The 6,000-nt window shown below is 41.8% G+C and overlaps 1 pseudogene; it reads left to right on the forward strand.

Annotated features, from left to right (window-relative positions):
* Window positions 1-788, forward strand: part of LOC125618862 — a 65,742-nt pseudogene extending 64,954 nt beyond the window's left edge.
* Window positions 789-6,000: the final 5,212 nt, after the last annotated feature.

The following is a 6,000-nucleotide window of genomic DNA, read 5'->3' on the forward strand; positions in this document are numbered from 1 at the left end:
AAGTTAAATAGCTACGGTAATTTGGAAGCAGTGATAAACATAACTGATTTGTGAGATAATTTGCAACAAGGGTACAACAGTGTTGCTGGGACTACAGTGATTTATTGCTCACATTCATCGCAGGAGGAAACGCTGTGCCAAGAGGCCCGCCTTGGGGCACGACCTCCCCAGTGAAGGCTGCCTTGGCTCAAGCGGAGGCTGCAGCGCTACCCCACTGTGCAGCCCCGCACCTGCGCCTGTGTCAAGGCCGGGTGGGGGAGGGTGGGCTGCAGAGCTCCTGGGTACAATGGGATTTTAGCAGTAATGGGAACAGGAGCAAACCTTAGTTTCTATTTATAATGGTGACATGGAAAAAATACTGCTGGAGGGAACAGGTTCAAGAGTTCTCACTGGAAAGGCCCACCTTGCTCCCAGACATCACAAGAAAATACTATAACTTCTCAAGCACATGACCATAGCATTGGAGGAAAAAAGCAGCTGCTAGTGCCAGGAAGATCATATTAAAAGAAGGAAAGAAGTCGAAAACATCTTAAAAGAAAAACTCAGGTTGATTATGGGATGGGGTATGTTGACCAGGAAACATCCCCACCAAGGACTTCCACTTAACACCAGAAGCACACAGCTGCTCTCAGCATGAGAAACACGAGTGTTGGGAAGAAAGGGGCCATTTAATCAGCAGAATTTCTGAAGGTTTTTCTTCTGTCTCTGCTGCTCTCTTACTGCTGGCCTTGATTTGAGAATCTATAGGGCAGGGCAGGAATCTGACAACCTCCACTAGCACCTTTTGATGAAAAATTGTATCTAACTTTGTTCACATAGCAGGGATTTATACCTGAGCTTGTGACAGCTAGCTGAAGAGCTATCCTGATCCTTGGGTGGCTGTACCACTTGCATTTATTTATTTTGTAAAATGGAAAAATAGACAGTACAATCATGCTGACCTGTAATTATACTTATGGGATCAATTCATAAGCATGTCAGGCCAATTAATACTTACTGTAAGAATTTTTTTTTGGATATGAGTTATGAACTGTAAAACTAATTTTAATAGTCATCATGGATGGCATATTTTAAAAAATCTGTAACCTTCATTCAGTTAAAATGCTCTACGTTTCAAAAGACTAGTTAAATCACTACAGTAAGGATTTGTTCCAAAAAAATATTGTCACCTTATAATCACACTATCATAGAAAATGTGTTTAATTTAAATAGATGCAGGATGCCTGTAAAGATCACTTACCTTTGCTAATTATTAAGAAATAATAGAAACGGAGGTACAGCGACGACCTCCACTGTGCAGTTTATACATGAAACAGGATGTTTTACAGTGTGAGGAGTTTAGTGTCCCTATCAGGCAATCACCTGGGATGGTCAGTTTTCCAAGAAGACACGATGATGGGAACAGAGATTGGAATGCAGCAGCCATGAGCAAAAAGACCCCAGCACATGGAAAAAGGGTAAAGAAATGGACTCTCCTGTGGAACCTCTTGAAGGGACACATTTCTGTCAACACCTTGAACAGATCTGTGTTGTTTAAAGCCATGGAGTTTGTAGTCATTCTAACAACAGCAATAGATATCTAAAATACTGCTCAAGTTCATAGATCCTGTAGTTCTATCCACCACCCTTGCAGGTTCATGGACCCAGGTTAAGAATCCTTTATGGAGCTGAATTCTCTGCAAAGGATCTGAAGTCCTTCACTGACAGAACAATGGTAGTTTGTGAAAATATTGGTTACGGTCTTCCCTGTTGCTTGATTTACTGATCTCACTGACATTCACTTTTTCAATCTTATCCAGGGGAACATGGCACTTTGTTTTAAAACTAGGAACGCTGAGACTAATTCCTCCCTACCTACCCTTGCTCTCCCCATAAGCTACAGGATCCAGATGTTATCAGCCAGGAGGCAGGCTAAGCTGGAAGAGAGCACAGCTAAGTCTTGGTGTAGAGTAGCTGAATGGTTGGGGCCAGGGAGGGTTGGTGGTGCCAGGGTGTGAGCAATGGGCCAGCCCTAGTGATGCAGGATGATCACTTGGACAGGAAAGCACATTTTACCTTGAAAAGCATATTTGATTATTCAGTAACATTGATTGCTATTCAGGGATCTTATACTGTAGTCTCTCATTACCCATGGGGATATTTTCTAAGATCACCCAGTGGATAGCTAAAACCATGTATAGTCTCTCTCTCTCTCTCTCTCTCTCTCTCTATATATATATATATATATATATATATATATATATATATATATATATTGCTTTTCCTATAAATACAACTTATAGTAAATGGAACTTGTAAATTAAACACAGTAAGAAATTAACAATAACTAATAATAAACTAGAATAACAGCTATCTGCTTTAATAAAAGTTATATGAATATGTTCTCTCTCTCTCTCTCTCTCTCTCTCTTTTGAAATTTCTTAAACTTTCTAGCCTTGTCATTTAAAGGAAGTATTTTCTAACTTCTCTTTGGCTTATCCAAAATTTCATCATTACTATTGTTGTGTTAAGGGCCATTATTAAGAAAAATAAGGGTTACTTGAACACAAGCACTGCGATATTGTGACAGATGATTTGATAATTCAGACCGTTATTAAATTGACTGGGTAGCATATACACCCTGGATACACTGAACTAAGGGATAATTCCTATTTTGAGTGGGACCACAGCAGGATGACCACAAGATGTCAACATACTACTCTGAACAGGATGCAATTTAAAATTTATGGATTTATGGATTATGTGTCTCTAGAATTTTCCACTTAGTATTTTCAGACTGTGGTATTTTCAGACCATGAGTATTTGAAACCATGGAAAGTAAAACTGGATGAAAGGAAACTACTGTAATATAGTTGGAGAAACAAACATAGTTGGGGAAACAAGTAGGCATAATGCAAAGCATTTTGCACTGAGAATAAAACTGTGGCTAGTAGAAAACATGCTATTGGGTTTTGGAGGGGGAAAGAATCAACCACAGTCATGGAGGGAGTGGGAATTAAGGTTGTTCTTAATTAAGAGAGTTAGTATTTGAATAGCCAGAGAATACAAAGGAAAACCATTGAAGATTAGGAAAAGAAAATCAAAATATGGAGGTGGGAAAAGGGCAGACTGTTTATCAGTTAAAATAATTGATTCACAGTTCTTCCTGGTGCCTGTCACTTGACTGGTGGCCTTGTCCTTAACGCTCAAGGAGTGCACAGTGGCAGAGGAGAAAAGACATGAGAGGAATGTGCACAGCCATGTTCAGTGAGAAAGATTTTTTTTATACCCAGTGTTCAGAAAGCCCTAAGGGTAGGAAATTAATTCTGGGAGTGCACTTGTCAAGGATGGGAAGGGCTGTGTGGAAGCAGCTTGCTTGTATGGGACGGTGCAGGAAGATGAATAGGGTGGGGAGTGTGGTGTTGGAGTGGAGGCTACAGAAGTATCATCCACAAGCAACTCAGCCCAGTAGATAGAGGTCTGACTGGGTCTGGGTCTGAGCCCCTTCCCCAGGAGTCCAGGCAGGAAGCAGTAGGAAAACCAGAGAAACACAGCATTCTGGGATTTGCCACTGTATTTCATTAATCCTTTAGTGCTTTCCTTAAATAGGTCAAATCCCTCATAACACAGTCCACGGGGTTCATCGATTTTTGTGGTACAGAATTCTGCTGCATTACTAAAAATCCATTTCCAATTTATAAGAGCTCAAGCTGAAACAGCTGTTATTCAGCCTTTCTTTATTGAACGAGAAAGTGAAGAAAAGGCTTCAGAAAACAGACGACAAATGGAGGAAATTGCATGAATTCTTCAAACCATAAGCCCTATGAACTAATCGTTTTTCTGTTCCCATTTTCCAAGTATTTGGGGGATGGTTTGGTATCTGAGGTTTTGCTTGTTGTTATTTGATTTACCATGAATATGTTTGGCTCAAATGTTTGAGATGGGTTGAGTGGTTACTTGCATGGAAGAACATAAAAAGAGTCAGGGGTAGCTCCTTTCTGTTCCTTCTCTGAAAAAGACACTCACTATAGTTAGAATAGACCTGATCCATTCATGTGAGGTAGGGAGAATTGAAAGAAGTTCAGGATTTTTTGCTACAGAGAATTTTTCAGAATGAGATTGAGTTAACAGTTGTGTTAGGAGTCATCCTAAGCAGCAAAAATAGCTAAGCAATTGGGGACCACTGGATCAGAAGCATTGTTCTAGATGCGAATGGAGCCTGAACATTCATCTCTATGCCCATTCCATTTCCAAACACCCTGAAGAGCAGGATGGTTAGAAAAGGCAATCTCGTGCACAATCTTTCCACTTCCACTTGCTGTATGAGGATGGACTTTGAGCATGGAGAAGTGCTCACTAAGAGAAAAAGAGCCTGCACCCCGTGCCAGGTTTAATGCCTTGTGTCTTGAAGATCTTCCTCTGTTGCAAGCTCAATGTATGTCCCTTTGTTCTGCTTAAGTGAGTGCATTCCATGGCACCTGGCCAACCTCCCTGCTCTCTCTGTCCTGCATAAGGAAGGGATAAGGTCCTTCTAAGGCCACCTCTCTGTGTGGGCTGCCAGCAGAGCCTTGTAAGTCATGGGGAACTGATATTAACTACTGAAGATGGTGTTGCTCGGTTACTTCTCTATATAAATAAAGTAATGCTCCATCGGGTGTTTCACTGCATTGCATTTCCCTTGGCAACTCTAATATCAAAATGCAATGAGCAGAAGAAATGTTTAGAGAACTCCCCTGAGAATGGCAGCTGGTTCTTGGTGTTCTGCTTAATAATGAAGGAGACTTCAGACCCAGAGTCTCTGGACAAGAGTGCAGAGGTGGTATTTGCTCTCTCTGCTGGTCCCAGAGACACCAGAAGTGGCAGTTGAAAAAACTCTATCTGAGGAGAGTGATTCTTTTTTTGTGTGTTTTTTTCCCCCTATGGTCAGCTGGGGACACTTTCCCACTGAGACATACCACCTTTTTATTTTTTGAGACAGGTACTCCCTAAGTTGCCCAGGTAGCTTCTAACTTGTGATCCTCCTGCCTCAGACTCCCAAGTACCTGGAATTACAAACATGTGCCACTACACCAGGCAGGAGAATAATTCTTCATAAGAAGTTGGGAGCAATGAGAGAAATTTGCGTGGATGACTCCCTCTCCACTCCATGTGCCATGCAGTGCCTGACCAGTTTTGCTGGCCCCAGAACACTTACAGGCAGCAGCTCTGGAGGGCTAAAATGCTGACTGATATGAATAGACTTTGGTTACCCCCCAATTTATGTGTTTAAGCCCTAACAGCCCTTGTGATTATATTGGAGATAAGGTCTCCAAGGAAGTGATTAAGGTTAAATAAAGATAAGGGTGGAACCCTGATTGTGTACACTGGTGTCCTTCTAAAAAGAGGATGAGATACCAGGGCTCTGTCTTCACCATGTGAAGGTAATGCAAGAAGGTGGCCTCCTGAAGACCAGGAAAAGAGTCCTCAGCAGACTCTGGTGTGTTAGTTAACTTTCTATTGCTGCGGAAAACACCTGCGGTGAATTAGCTTATAAGGAGGAAGGTATATTCTTGTTCACAGTTTCAGAGATTTTGGACAATGGTTTCTTGGCCCTGTTTCATTTGGGTCTATGATGAGGTACATGGAGGGCAGCATGTGCCAGAGGAAGCTGCTTACCTCCTGAAGGGTGGCAAGTAAAACTTACAGAGCAAGGATTTGGATCCCATAACTCCACTCAAGGGCATACTTCCAACGACCTAACTTCCTTCCATGAGGCCCCACCTCTTAAAGGTTCTACCACCTCCCAAAAGCATCAACTGCTAGTGACCAAGTCTTCAACATATGGACCCTTGGAGGACATTTCAGATTCAACCGAAAGCACTTGGTCACACTGTTATCCTAATTTCTGACCTCTAGCCCCCCAGATCTGTAATAAAATACATGTTGTTGTTGAAGTCACCAGTCTGTTGTACTTTGTTAGAGCAGTCTGTTTTAGTCAGTCGTTTTAGAACAACTGTAGAGGAGGAAAAGTGCATTTGGGGG

The sequence above is a fragment of the Marmota marmota genome, unplaced genomic scaffold (assembly GCF_001458135.2).
Source record: "Marmota marmota marmota unplaced genomic scaffold, marMar, whole genome shotgun sequence".
Classification (NCBI taxonomy): Eukaryota; Metazoa; Chordata; class Mammalia; order Rodentia; family Sciuridae; genus Marmota; species Marmota marmota.